This window comes from Pan troglodytes, chromosome 15 (assembly GCF_028858775.2).
Source record: "Pan troglodytes isolate AG18354 chromosome 15, NHGRI_mPanTro3-v2.0_pri, whole genome shotgun sequence".
Classification (NCBI taxonomy): domain Eukaryota; kingdom Metazoa; phylum Chordata; class Mammalia; order Primates; family Hominidae; genus Pan; species Pan troglodytes.
In genome coordinates, this window is record NC_072413.2 from 17,865,847 (window position 1) to 17,882,055 (window position 16,209).

General features: G+C 37.8%; 1 long non-coding RNA gene across 1 annotated transcript; it reads left to right on the forward strand.

The window, feature by feature from the left end:
• Positions 1-494: 494 nt before the first annotated feature.
• On the forward strand, positions 495-16,122 carry LOC134808271 (uncharacterized). Its single transcript, XR_010150861.1, has 4 exons — positions 495-755; positions 5,849-6,118; positions 13,629-13,694; positions 13,866-16,122. It is a non-coding gene; the product is annotated as an uncharacterized LOC134808271 (long non-coding RNA).
• Positions 16,123-16,209: the final 87 nt, after the last annotated feature.

Here is a 16,209-nt window from a genome sequence, read left to right on the forward strand (position 1 = left end):
CAAGTAAATGTATTTCAAAATTTGTTATTGGTTTTGTATGAGATTATTCTCAGCCTACTTCATTATCGAGCTATATTATTTTATTAATGTAGTTCAATGATCTTACAGCAAAGCTGAAAGCTGTATCTTCAAAATATGTCTATTTGACTAAAAAGAAGTTATTCAACAGGAGTTATTATCTATGAAAAAATACAACAGGAATATAAAAAACTTGAAGAGGATAAAAAGATGTTGGAAAAAGTAATATTAAATCTTAAAAAACATATGGAAAGTACACATTGGTGAAGACACATTGGTGAAGTACAAAAATATAAATTGGATCTAGAAGAAAGGGCAACGCAGGCAATAGAAAAATTAGTAGAAATCCTTTTACTGGTTAGTTTGTAAAATCAGGTAAGTTTATTTATAATTTGCTTTCATTTATTTCACTGCAAATTATATTTTGGATATAGATATATATATATATATATATATATATATATATATATATATATATATATAGTGCTTCCTCTGCCTGTCTTACAGCAATTTGCCTTGCAGAGTTCTAGCAAAAAGGTGGCATGTGTTTTTACTTTCAAATATTTAAATTTCCATCATTATAACAAAATCAATTTTTCAGAGTAATGATTCTCACTGTGGAGTCATTTGATTATTAAGACCCGTTGGCATAAGATTACATCCTCTGACTATAAAAATCCTGGAAGAAAACCTAGGAAATATTTGTCTGGACATTGCACTTGGCAATGAATTTATGGGTAAGTCCTCAAAAGCAATTGCCAGAAAAATGAAAATTGACAAGTGTGATTTAATGAAACTAAAGAGCTGCTTCTGCACAGCATGAGAAACTCTCAAGGGGGATTGAACAGACAGCCTACAGAGTGGAAGAAAATATTCACACACTATGCATACAGCAAAGGCCTATTATCCAGAATCTATAAGAGACTTAGACAAATCAAGAAGCAAAAAATAACCCCATTAAAAAATGGGCAAAGAACATGAACAGACAGTTTTCTAAAGAACGCATATGTGGCCAACAAACATATTAACACATGCATACCATCACTAATCATTAGAGAATGCAAAGCAAAACATCAATTAGATACCATCTCACACCAGTTAGAATGACTTCTGTTAAAAAGTAAAAATAATAAAAATATTTAAATATTCAATAACGAAATGTTATTTAGGTTGAGATAAATTAATTTGTCATTATCCTCAAAACGTGGATATTCAAGAATAACCTTACTTCACATGTAATAACACAACAACTACCTTAAAAAATAAAAGCTGGGGCCTAGCACAGTGTCTCAAGTCTGTAATCCCAGCACTTTGGGAAGCTGAGGTGGGCCGATCACGAGGTCAGGAGTTTGAAACAAGCCAGGCCAATGTGGTGAAACCCCATGTCCACTAAAAATACAAAAATTAACTAGGCATGGTGGTGGGCACCTGTAATCCCAGCTATTTGGGAGGCTGAGGCAGGAGAATCATTGGAACCTGGGAGGTGGAGGTTGCAGTGAGCTGAGATCAGGCCATTGCACTCCAGCCTGGGCAACAGGGAGAGACTCCCTCTCAAAAATAAATAAATAAATAAATAAAATTAAATGAAGAAAAACAAAAGCTGGAAGTTCTATGAAAATATTAATGCACATACCATCTTTTGAAAATGTTCATGGTTTCTCTAGAGATTTCAATACCTATTCTAGCTTATTATAGTAACCTATAATTTGTATTATACCAACCATGGTATAAAAACCTTAAAATGTATATTTTTGTTTCCTCTCTCCTTTATACTATTTATGTCATGCATTATAGTCTCAAATATTATGAATTCCATAATATAAAGTTACTCTTTTTTTAAAAAAATAAGACAATTATCTCTAGAGCAATGTAAAATAATTGGGCTATATATCTTTATATCTTCTCTGGCACTCTTTATTTCTTTGTGTAGTTTCAACTTTCATCTGCTTCCATATTCCTTTTGCCTCAAGAAATGATTTTGACATTTATTTTAGTGCAGACCTGTTAGCAAGGGACTCTTGCAGTGTTAATCTGAAAATGTCTTCATTTCATTGTTATTTTCACTATATAGTTAATGGATGTAAGATTGGGGGTTGACTTTTTTCCAGTTATTTAAAAATTTTGTATCATTGGTTTCTGACTTGCAGAGTTGCTGACACGCAGTTCACTGTAATGTCTATTTCTGTTTATCTCTCTACACAGTGTTCCTATTTTTCTGTGACTGAATTCAAGATTTTTGCTAATCGTTGGTTTTCAGCAGTTCGACTAGTGTGATTATTCTAGCGTTCTTTAAATTTTGTCTTTATCTTTCTTGGATCTTTTTGAGTTTATTTGGTCTCCTTAGTCATCTTTTTCAAATTTTTCTTCCCTTACATTCTGTTTTTACTCTCCTGGAATTCCAATTAATTGTATTTTACTTAATTTCATGTTACCAGAGAATTCTTGGATTCACTGGAGTATTTTATTTGCTTGGCTCATTGGTTTATTTTGTTTTTCTCTTTCCTCCCTTTGTGCTACCATTCAAATAATTTGTATTGACCTAGCATAAAATTTACTGCTTCTTTCTTTAGCTCTGATGACCAGTCTGCTAATCAGCTTGCTGTTGTAATTCTTCATTTCTGTTCTCATGCTTTCACTTATTTCTAGCTTTTGCCTTTTACTGTTCCCATCTCTGCTGAAATTCCTCATTTTTCCATACATGTTGTCTTTTTTTAAGTAGATTCTTTAACATTTTGATCATTATTATTTTAAATTAGTTGCATTTAGTTCCAACATCTGAATTATCTCTGAATTTGATTCTGTTGACTTTTTATCTTTTGAAAATATTATAACTCATAACCCAAATTTCTAACTTGGTTTTATGTGTCTCCCAATTTCTAAAAAATGCAAATCATCAGATGTCGAAAATCAGTAGATCATGAGATAATTGTTTATGTTGAGATTGTTTTATATTTATGTTTCATTTTGGTTTGTGTCATGCTATTAGTGTGGGCAGGAAGAAAGGTTGGTTTTTGCCGCGGTGTCTGAAACATTCAGTGAACCACGTAACTCAGATTTCTCCAGCAGCAGGCTGCTATATCATGTGACTTGTGTGGGGCCTTAGGCTCTGGAGGCCATATTCCAGTGCTCCTGTTCCAGTTATCTTTCCGTAGTCCTTACCACATATGTCATAGGAGGGTCTCTCTCCACTTTCTTGTTCCTCTCTAACTGTAGAACATCATTTTGTGTGTGTGTGTGTGACTAGGCAGAAAATTCAGGTTGGGGGCAGAGGTATGATTCATGTTATTTTTGAGCCAGTTTCATCATTGGACACTCAGAGAAGGGGTATTTTTAGCACTTCCTGACTCTTATTCTAGTGGGAATCAAACTGTCTCTTATCTGTGTTGTTTTTTGAGGAAGAAATGATACCTTGCCCTCCTCCCACCTCAGTGGTAGAAAACCTTTGATTTGTATCATTGCAAGTTTTCAACCCCACACTAAGGACATACTATTTTATTTCTTCTTCCATAGGAACAATGCACCTTTGTCTGTGTCACTGGATGGAGATTTTCCAACCCTTTACCACAGTAGCACAACTATGCATTAGTGCAAAATCCTGGGCCCCAAAACAATCCTTGTTACTCTCCTGATGGAGAAGTATTTTTCTTGCATCTGTCCCCCAGAAGCAATGATCCTTTGCCTGGTCTCAGGTGGGATAGGGTAGGGTATGAGAGGTTTCTTAACCTTCTCGGAAAGCTGTTGTGTTTTGCTGCTTCTTATCTCCCAGAAACAGTAGACTTTTGCGTGGGTTCATGGACCCAGATGCTTTTTTGCCACAGAAAATGAAGGGTTTTGATTCTTAGGAGAGAAGCAAATGTTCATGTAGTCAATTTTTTTCTTATTTATTTTTTGCTTTGTTTTATTATTTCAGTAGTGATGAGTATGATCATTATTTTCCACTTATGCCACTTGCAACTCTAATATTTTGTTTTTATTAGCCCCCCTTTGACAGTTCAGCACTAAATCAAATGCAGATGATCATCAGTTGTGTGAATAAAGTGTTTTTATTGAGAACAAAATTGGTGATATAGACACAAATTAGGATATTATCCTACTTAGCACAATATGTCACTGGCTCAAGATGTAAAATCCTCTTTAGGCTGAACAAAGAATGGTTCTTAAAACTATTGTCCCTTTTTGACAAATAAAAAAAAAACCCAATGCTTTTTATCTCATGGATAGATTATAAAAATAATTACATACCTGATCTTCATTTTATGTTCTCTCTCTTCAAGATATTTCCTTCAAAACTACTTTGACTGATTAGTCTCTTTTGAATTACGTTAGACTTTGTATTTTCTCCACAAGCTCATCAGGGTAAATCCTGCCTTCACATTTTTTATAAAAATTCTCTTTTTTTCTTTTTCAAATCTTAGTTGAGCTGAAAGATTTCCACCAAATGTCTCCTATGCCACAAAGCCTTATTTTACTTATCTCCCCATCCTCCTTGCTCAAGCTCATTTAGGAATATTTTTTATTAAAACATTAATGCAATACTGTTTTTTAAAAAATCTGAACATATAGTATTTTCAATTTGAACACAAAATAGTGCTCTAACTTGAAAACAAGTTTTAGAAACAAATGTTTCTAGAAGGAGGATCAACAGTGTCATAAATACCCTAATCCAATTTTCCTGTTTGTACTAAAACATTAGCAAATATTTATTGAGAAATTGCTGTCTGCCTGAAAGTATAATGCTTTTGATACACATTATATCATATAAACTATGTACTATTATTTGTAGTATCTTAAGAGTAAAAATATCGAGTCTTAGAGATGTTAAGCAATGTGCTCAAATAGCACAGGGAAAGTTGGAATTCTGAAATTCCGACTATGCCGTAGGTATGATAGGAGAATCAATGTTTGTCAAATGTAAGTGTCAAGTCATTGTGGGGCTTCAGATGCCTCTGATTGCTAGGGTCAATACACTTAAGCAGATCATGTCACTACTTAGTTAAATCTATTTCATTAAAGCAAAATTCCACAAAGATTATTGGCACCAAAACCATTATTTTTCTTCCTCCCTTCCTTCTTTCCTTCTTTGCTTCCTTCCTTCCTTCCTTCCTTCCTTCCTTCCTTCCTTGCTCTCTCGCCTGCCTGCCTGTCTGCTTTTCTTTCCTTCTTTCTTTCTTTCTTTCTTTCTTTCTTTCTTTCTTTCTTTCTTTCTTTCTTCTTTCGAGACAGGGTCTCAGTCTGTTGCCCAAGCTGGAGTACAGTGGCACAATCATGGCTTACTGCAGCCCCAGCTTCCCCAGGCTCAGGTGATCCTCCCATCTCATCCTCCTGAGTAGCTGGGACTACAGGCAAGCCACTATGCCTGGCTAATTTTTTTTTTTTTTTTTTTTTTGTAAAGATTGGGTTTCACCATGTTGCCGAGCCTGGTCTGCAACTCCTCAGCTCAAGCAATCCACCTGCCTTTGCCTCCCAAACTATTGGGATTCCAGGTGTAAGCCTCACGCCTGGACAAAAATATTATTTAACAAGTTCAATTTAACTATTAGATTTTGGACAATGAGGGATAGAATTTTCTACATCATAATTCATCTTGTGTTCTTTATTTAAAGTAATACATAAGGATTTCAATTCAATTCAAATATATTTATTAGCAAATTAAATGGCTTTTTAGGATTCCAAACTTTTGTTGAAGACATAAATGTTAAATGATGTCACTAATTTTAATTAGATTAACAAAAAGGTATTCTGATGTGTAATAACAGTGACAGAATGGGCTATTAATTTTATTTTCTTCCTCTTTCTCTCTTTCCCCTTTTTAAAATATTTTACTTTTTAGGCGCTTTGGAATCCTGCAAATATAATAATGATAATTAAACAAAACACTCAGAGAAACTGCCAACCCTAGGATGAAGTATATTGTTACTGTGCTTTGGGATTAAAATAAGTAACTACAGTTTATAGAACTTGTATACTGATACACAGACGCTAAAAAGGGAAAGGGTTTAGATGAGAAGCTCTGCTATGCAATCAAGAATCTCAGCCACTCATTTCTGTAGGGGCTGCAGGAGCTCCCTGTAAAGAGAGGTTATGGAGTGTGTAGCTTCAGGTAAGATACTTAAAACCCTTCAGAGTTTCTCCATTTTTTCCCATAGTTTCCCCAAAAAGGTTATGACACTTTATAAGAATGCTTCACTTGTGAAAAACAAATATCAAAGTCTTCTTGTAGATTATATTTAAGGACAAATCTTTATTCCATGTTAAATTTATTTAGCTTCCACTGTAGCTAATATTTCATGCTGAACACATTTTAAATGCTGTAAATGTAGATAATATAATTTATGGATCATTAATGCCTCTTTAGTAGTTTAGAGAAAACGTCAAAAGAAATGGCCCCAGAATAAGCTTCTTGATTTGTAAAATTCTATGTCATTGGCTCAAATTTGTATAGTATCTCAAAATATAAATATATAGACATCTCAGATAATATATTTGAAATAGCAAATTCCTGTTAGAAAATAATAGTACTTAACTAGATGAGAATAACAGGCCGCCATTATTTGAATTGTCTCCTATTAGTTTTTCATTTCTTGTGTTACTCATGTTTTACTTATGGGGGATATATATAACTTCCACTGTTTTCAGAATTATTGTATGCAGTCAGTATGAGAATGCAATTTAAGTTTCCTTGATGCTTTTTCACACTTCTATTACTAGAAATAAGAATACAGTAATATTGGCAAAGAAAATTGACCAGTTCAATAAAATTTTTTAGTAAATCTGATTGAAAATAAACATTGCTTATGGCTTTCTTACATCAATATTGTTATGTCCTAGACATCTTATCTGAAATTACGGCTTCAAAATTCTAATTATGTGCAAATGTGTAAAATATCAATACTTTATGTTCAAGCTGGGGCCTCCTCAGGCGTCCTGGGCTGAGAGAGAAAGATGCTAGCTCCGCAAGCCGGGGAGGGAACACCGCCACATTGTTACACAGACACACCGCCACGTGGACACACGACCAGACTCACATGTACAGACATTCGGAGACATTACCACATGGAGACACCATCACACAGTCACACGGACACAGTGGCATAGTCACATGGATGGACACACAGACATATGGAGAAATCACCACACGGACACACCACCACACTATCACAGGGCCACAGACACACGGAGACATCACCACATGGACACACTGTCACACTACCACAGGGACACACAGACACACGAGACATCACCACACTGTCACACGGACACACCATCACACACATGAACACACCGACACACTGCCATATGGACACTGCCACACACACTGCCACACTGTCACATGGACACACCTCCACACCATCACACCACCACACACACTGCCATGTGGACACAAGGACACACAGACACTGTCACACAGATACACAAAACACTGTCACACGGAGACATCACCATGCAGATACACCACCACATGGACATAGCACCAGACACTCTGCCACACAGATACACCACCACACAGAAATGCGGACACACTGCCACACAGACACACCACCACGCTGCCACACACAGACACCACCACATCGTTGCCACACTTTCATGTGTCAGCTGGCGGTGTGGGCCCCACGACTCTGGGCTCTAATCGAGAAATTACTTGGACAAATGGTGAAAGCAAAATTTTTTTTTAATTTTCTGAGACGTAGTGTTGCTCTGTTGCCCAGGCTGGAGTGCAGTGGCGTGATCTCCGCTCACTGCAAGCTCCGCCTCCTGGGTTCACGCCACTCTCCCGCCTCAGCCTCCAGAGTAGCTGGGACTACAGGCGCCCGCCAACTTTTTGTGTGTTCTTAGTAGAGACGGGGTTTCACCTTGCTAGCCAGGATGGTCTCGATCTCCTGACCTCGTGATCCGCCCGCCTTGGCCTCCCAAAGTGTTGGGACTACAGGCGTGAGCCAGCGCGCCAGGCCAAGAATTTCTTTCCATCTCCTGTGTCATTGCTTTGGCAGTGGAAACGCACGTGGCCTCTAAAGAGTGGGTCCCAAGGTCATGAAGGCCTGTGGGGTGGAGGGCAAGGTCTCTCTTTCCAGGCTGGAATGGCGGAAGACGCGGTGGCAGAGGGGCTGCATGTCCTCCTGGCAGCAGGCCCCTGAGGACCTTTATCCTCCTGAGCCATGAATGTCCCTCAGGAGTGTCTAAAGCGCCCGGTGGGGCAGAGGGACCCCTATAGGCCTTAGGAGCTCTGGCCAGTTAGTGGTCAGTAAAACGCAGAGGTGAACACCATGGAACCACAGGTCCAGGAGAATTTGGTAAACGCTCCGAGGATGCCCTTTTTTGTCCTCCCACTGCAAAATTGTTTTAAAAAGGAAAAAAATCCAGCAATGTCTGGGGAAAGTCAATACTGAGTGTCAGCGCGGGATGCTGCCGCTGATAAGATCCCGGCGTCCTGGCCGAAAGTGGCCTCGGGGACCGCATCTCCGCCCACCATGGCAGCAAACACCAGAGGTTTGTGGGCGGATGGTGTCCCTGCGGCCATCCCCGCTCCTGAGTGCGGAAGGACAGACAGGAGCGGGGACTTCTGGGTGTTCCTGATGTCAGCCAGCTTGACGCCGTTGCTGCTCCTTGAAGTCCGGGATTTGGAGAAGCACCTGGTTCCTGATGGAGGCCGTGGGCCTCTTGGTCCCGCTTACCAGGCAGCGGCGCCAGCCTAGTTCTCAGCCCCGCCCCGGATGGGCGCCGCCTTCCATCATGCCAAAGACTTTCCGAAATTGCCCTTCTTGGGCCTGGGAAGCAGATCCTGGGCGTCCCTGGGGCCTGTGGCGCTGGCAGCAGCTCCACGTTGAGGTCGCCTGCAGCCCGCACTGCGGAGTGCTGGAGGTCCTTGAGCCGGGCGTGGGGAGGCCAATCCGCTGGTGCTGGGCGCCCAGGGCCGGTCACAGTCTCAAAAGCGCCCGGAGGTGACATCCGGGAGCACCACCGCGCCGCCCACAGGGAGACCCATGGCGAGGCGCGCCCCCTAAGGCGGCCAAGGAAAAAGCAGAAGGACAGGAAGGTGCCCCAGAGCTCAATCTCAGGCTGCAAGCACCGACCAAGTTCCTGGTCTCCGGGAGGTCTTTTTTTTTTTTATTTCTTCCATATTTTATTATTATTATTATTAAGTTTCAAGATGGATTAAAGACTTAAATGTTAGACCTAAAACCATAAAAACCCTAGAAGAAAATCTAGGCAATACCACTCAGGACATAGGCATGGGCAAGGACTTCATGTCTAAAACACCAAAAGCAATGGCAACAAGAGCCAAAATTGACAAATGGGATCTAATTAAACTAAAGAGCTTCTGCACAGCAAAAAAAAAAAAAAAAAAAAACTACCATTAGAGTGAACAGGCAACTTACAGAATGGGAGAAAATTTTTGCGATCTACCCGTCTGACAAAGGGCTAATATCCAGAATCTACAAAGAACTTAAACAAATGTATAAGAAAAAATCAATCACATCAAAAAGTGGGCGAAGGATATGAACAGACACTTATCAAAAGAATACGTTTATGCAGCCAACAGACACATGAAAAAATGTTCATCATCACTGGTCATCAGAGAAATGCAAGTCAAACCACAATCCGGGAGGTCTTGCCAAAGACGATCTGGGCTTTCCGGGCAACGTGCTAGAGCTTCTGGGAAGCAGTCGTGGCCCTTTGGAGCTTCCACGGCTTCGGATCCCTACTGCAGGATGCTCCACTGTGTCTGCCGGCCTCTGGCGTTTTGCTGAGGGGTAACCTTGGAATGGCTAGAAACAAGAACACTGGGATGGCCCAGTCGTGCCCCAGGCATTACCGCACACGTGGTGGCAAAGGCGCGCAGACAGAATGCCCAGTCAGCTTGGTCAGAGTTCTTTACAGGTTAGTGACAGACTTGGTCCCGCGCTTGGGTCCTCTCATGTTTTCAGTTAACCTGCGGACCCCCAGGGGCTCCTCCATCTCCACCGTGTTCTCCTCGGGCTGAAGCCCAAAGTCCCCCATTTTCTCCTCAAACAGCTCTCCGAGCCACTTCTGCAGGCAGGAGGACAGCGCGTGGACTCAGTGTCTGACTTGGGAAGCCACCTCTGAAGGAACTGCTGAGTGACTATGGTCGTAAGTCAATCAAAGCAGACTTTCCCTGGCTTGCTGCGCTACATTGATTTTGTTTTCGTATTTTAAAAGAAGCAGAAGGGAGGTTCTAGGAAATTTGCCCAGTGCAGATGCTGACAAGAGTGGTGACATGAAAAAGATTACCCAGAAGGAAAACAAGAGCTATTTTCTCAACATCTGAAATCTGTGTAGGCTTTTGGAAAAGTGAAACTAGATGCAAAGCACAATGATGTAATTTTGGCAATTTCCACTGACACAGAACTCAGTCAATCTGAATTAATCTAAGGGTTACAAGGAAAATGGCACTCCAAGAAGTACCTATTAACATCACTCAGCTGCTGTGAAATAGGCTTACAGGCAACATGGAGTGTCAATTATCCAGTGTTTAAAGTCAGTGATACAGATTGGACTACCATCTCTTAGGCTCATAAAGTCTTCTTTAAAGGATTGACAGATGGTTTATCTGATATGTAGACAATGATTCTCAGCAGTTAACTAGCACAACTTGCTAATATCAATTGCTTGAGAAAATCAGATAATTGCTTGAGAAAATTAGGACATTGCTTTGAGGAAGTTACGTAATTAAATAAATTACTTTTTTTAAGAATAGTTTAATATTTTGGCAAGTAGACTTTAAAGTAGATTGGTAATATTTTAAAGGCTACTTTTAAAGAAGTAGCAATATAACATATTTAATTATAAAAATAATGTTGGAAACAATTCAACTTTCTATCACAGATAATTTCACAAATATAGAAATACCATCTCAATAATTAGAAGAAGTAGCAATTTCTGTCATTTTTATGCAAGTTACTCCTAGTCCATTTATTTGGTTTTAAATAGTGTTTTTAAAATTTGTTTTCAAACAGGGCTAATCATAAATAATAGAATATATTTTACAATAGTTGAAGGTAACAAAAAGTTAAGTGCCATTTAAAAAATTGTATTAGATTGTTTAAAAATGTTGTGGGTACATAGTATGTGTATGTATCTGTGGGGTCCATGAGATGTTTTGATACAGGCATGCAATGTGAAATAAGCACATCATGGGGAATAGGGTATCCCTCCCCTCAAGCATTTATCCTTCAAGTTATAAAAAATTCAATTACAGTCTTAGTTATTTCAAAATGTACAATTAAATTATTATTGAATATAGTCACCCTATTGTGCTATCAAATAGTAGGTCTTATTAACTCTCTATTTTTATACGCATTAGCCATCCCCACCTTCCCACAACACCCCCTGCCGCTACCTTTCCCAGCATCTGATAACCATCCTTATACTCTCTGTGTCCATGAGTTTGTTTTGATTTTAGATTCCACAAATTAGTGAGAACATGTGACATTTGTCTTTCTGTGCCTGGTTTATTTCAGTTACCATAATGATCCATAATGTTCCATCAATGTTACTGACAATGACTGGATCTTATTCTTTGTTATGGCTGAATAGTCCTCCGTTGTGTATATGTACCACATTTTCTTTATCCATTCATCTGTTGATGGACACTAAGGTTTCTTCCAAATCTTAGCGTTGTAAACAGTGCTGCAACAAATACGGGAGTGCAGATATGTATTTGACATACTGATTTCTTTAATTTTTGGTATACACCCAGCAGTAAGATTGCTAGATCATATGGTAGCTCCACTTTTAGTTTATTGAGAAACATCCAAACTGTTCACCTTAGTGGTTTTAGTAATTTGCATTCCCAGGAGCAGTGTACAAGAGTTCCCTTTTCTCTGCATCCCTGCTAGCATTTGTTATTGCTTGTCTTTTGCATACAAGTCATACAAACTGTGGTGAGATGATATCTTGTTGTAGTTTTGATTTAAATTTCTCTGATGATCGGTGATATTGAGCACTTTTCTTATACCTGTTTGCCATTTGTAGGTCTTCTTTTGAGAAATACCTATTCAAATCTTTTGCCCCCCCTTTTTTTAGCTAGGTTATTAGATTGTTTCCTAAAGAGTTGTTTGAGCTTTCTATATATTCTGATTATTAATCCTTATCAGATGAGTAGTTTGCAAATATTTTCTCCCATTCTGTGGATTGTCTCTTAACTTTGTTGATTGTATCATTTTCTGTGCAGAAGCTTTTTAACTTAATGTGATCCATTTGTCCATTTTTGCTTTGGTTGCCTGTGCTTGTGGGGTATTGCTCAAGATATTTTTGCCCAGACCAATGTCCTGGAGGTGTTCCCCAAAGTTTTTCTGTACTAGTTTTATAGTTCGAGGTCTTGGCTTTATATCTTTAAACAACTTTGATTTCACTTTTGTGTTTGGTGATAGACACTAGTCTGTTTTCATTCTTCTGCATATGGATATCCAGTTTTTTCAATACCATTTCCCACCAGTGTATGTTCTTGGCACTTTTGTCAAAAATGAGTTCACTGTAGGTATGTACATTTGTTACTGGGTTCTCTATTCTGTTCCATTGATCTATGGGTCTATTTTTATGCCAGTACCATACTCTTTTGGTTGCTATAATTCTGTGGTATAATATGAAGTCAGAAAATATAATTCCTCCAGTTTTATTTATTTATTTATTTTTGCTTAGGATAGTATTATTTCTTATGCTGAAAGCATTCTATGTTATTGATTATTAGTCTAATTTTGTAGTTTTACAATGCTATCCTCTTTTACAAAGCTATGATCAACTCAATGTGTCCAGATCAGGGTCATTTGTAGCTATTTGCAAAAGTAGCAATATTCTGGCTGGGCGTGGTGGCTCATGCTTATATTCCCAGCACTTTGGGAGGCCAAGACAGGCAGATCACCTGAGGTCAGAGGTTCAAGACCAGCCTGGTCAATATGGTGAAACCCTGTCTCCAATAAAAATACAAAAATTAGCCGGGGATGATGGCAGATGCCTGTAATCTCAGCTACTCAGGAGGCTGAGGCAGGAAACTCCCTTGAACCCGGGAGGTGGAGGTTGCAGTGAGCCCAGAATGTGTCATTGCATTCCAGCCTGGGTAACCAAGCACGACTCTGTCTCAAAAAAGAAAAAAAAAGCAATATACTGTGTAATTGTTGATAGCATAATTCACTATTATGTAGATCAGAGAGCAGAGGATTCTGAATGCATGAACATATCATTAACATTTCAATACATTACTCATAATTACTGATGAACTAAAGAGAAACCAAGAAATTATGGTGATAGTTATATTGACCTGGAGAAATGTAGACACAAAAGAACCGTAAGATGAGAAATGTGTTAACACAGTCTATAAGGGCATGCAAGAATAAAAATAGGGGAGAAAACAGGAGAGTTTTTCAAGAGCTTTCTGGTCATGTAAGTCAATTTGTATCGGTTAATTTTTAAAAGTTTTATTTACATGCAATAAACTGCACATACTTCAATTGTACATTTTGATAATTCTTGGCATTTGTAGCTCTATAAAACCAGCAACATATTAAAATAGCAAACATATCCATTACCTTTACCACCAAAGTTTTCTTGTGTTTTTTCTACTCACTTTTTCCTGCCTATCCCCATTCCTTCCACAGGCAACCACTGATCCACTTCCAGTCACTATCCATGAGTTTTTATTTCCAAATACATGAAATCATATGGTATGTATACTTTCTGATCACTCAGCATCACTATTTTTGAGATTTATTCATGTTGCTACATCTATCAATTGTTCTGTTCTTACTAGGGAGTATTATTTCATTATATACGTATACCATAGTAAGTTTATAAGTCACAAATTCACCTGCCATGGACATTTGGAATGTTTTCAGGTTTTGGCTGTTGCAAGTAAAGCTGCTATGAAGATTCATGTAAAATCCTTTGAATGGGCATGTGCTCTTAGTTTTCATCTCTAATAGAAGTGGAATAGACAGCTATCATGTCTGTAATATGCAAACACAAAGGCTGACAAAACTGATTTCTAAAGTGGAAACTCCACTGGATAACCTTGACTCCAGCCTGGCTTTTGAGATTATCTCCTATGTTTGTGCAATGATTGGTCCTGGGGTAGCCACATGACCCAAGGAGGACCATGTTTAAACTGAGTTTTCATCGAGATTAACATGCATTTGTTGAAAGAGAAAGCCCTTTTCTTCTAATCCCCCAGCTGCAAATGCTTTCAGGGATCACATCATGTTGGAACATTTGGTTACAGTGTTTCCTAAACTTCGAGGGTAAAAATTGTTGAAGTAGGTAAAAATGGAGCAAATACAAAGAAAAAAGGAGTCCAGAAACATCAAATAAAAAAGAAAGGGCCTCCATAAAATCATTTGAACTTATGATTAATTCATTAGTCATTAAAACAAGTTTAATGTACAAAGAATCATCCCCCCAACCACCCTTTATACCTTCACCAAGTTTAAGTTACATTTTTTTAACTTGCAAACAAAAGATTTGTCATTAACTTAGACATCAAAACCCCTTGTCTGCAAGAGCAATCATTCAACTCTGTCCCTCTCATTGTTACCATAATATGTTCACTTCATTTTGCATACACCTGCTCTTTGCCCTTGTCTCCCTATTCTATTCTATTAAAGTTACATCCAGACATTTATTTCATTTTGTATCAAAGAAACTGTATACATGTTTTTAATCTTAGAAAAATTTCTGAGTAATTTTTTGTCTCATATTTGATTTTAAGCCACCCAAGAAGCATTATTTTTTCACTTAGTATTTTAACTTTTCTAACCCAGGACTTTTATAGTAGATATTATGTCTTTTTCTAAATGCTCTGCTTCAATTTACATTTTAAATCTAATTTTTAAAAAGTGTATGTTTTCAATATTTGCATCATGTATCTCAGGCCTAAATATCCCTTGATAACCAATACTGCCTTTTTTTCTCTGCATTTTTCACATATTTCAATAGGGAGCTATATTGCCTGACACAATAAAAGTTTTTGCCAATATAACATAACACATAGGCAAAATTTTGTTTCCAAGTGATTGATGATGTGGTGCCTTCAGTCTAGTCCCAATCCCTCAATGTAATCATCATCCCTACCTAATGAAATATGAAATAAATATTTCACTTTGTTTCTAAAATTCAGCAGACAAATATATAGCCTGTCACATATAGCCTGTAACACCAACATATAAAAATTAAAGCAGTTCCTTCTCCACTCCCACTGCTTCACTTGACTAGCCTTGAAAAATAATAACAATAATAAAAAATGAAAGCAAAATTGTTCCTTTACTTATCTTTGAAATTTAATGGATATACTGTCAGAAAAGCTCTTATATATATATGGAGGGCCTCTATAAAATATAGACTCTTAACTAGAAAAGTAGACTTACATGATGGTTAAATTAGAAACACAATTATATATAGTACCTTCACAAATGCACCAGTACTTATTTCAGAATGCACGATGTAATTGACTAAACCATTTAGGGCTAGACCTCTGCAATAAAAGGCATTCACACTTTGTGATTCTAAGGGGAAAATATTATTCAAAATAGAAGCATGCAGAAACTTTACCTGATCATGATAAAAAAATGTTCCTACTTGTTGTTAATATGCCACAGCTTTTACAAGGTCAGCAAAAAGAGATTATCCCACAATATAAGCTGATGGCCAAAATTATCTGCCTTACTTTAGTTACCATAATATCTATTAAGTGTAAATTTCTTCTGAAAGAAAACAGATACATTTTTCTCAGAAATGTCTTTAGATGAAGATCTAGCACATCTGTTTTTCTAACTTTTGAAAATTTTGTTTTTATTGATAAATATATATGGGGTACAATGTGGTACAATACATGTAAATATTGTGACATGGACAAATTAGGCTAAATAATATATCCTTCACCTCAGATATTTATTACATTATGGTGAAACATTTAAAATGTACTATTTTAGCGCTTTTAAGATATGCACTATATTATGAGTAACTGCAGTCACTTTGCTGTGTACCATATCACCAGAATGTATTTCTCCTAACTGAAGCATTATCCCATTGAATATTTCCCTTTTTTCCACCCCCGCCACCCGACCTGCTCAGCCTCTGATAAACCACCATTCTGCTCTTAACTTCTATGAGTGCACATTTTTGGATTTCACATGTAAGTGATATGATGAGATATTTGTCTTTCTGTGTCTGGCTTATTTTACTTAG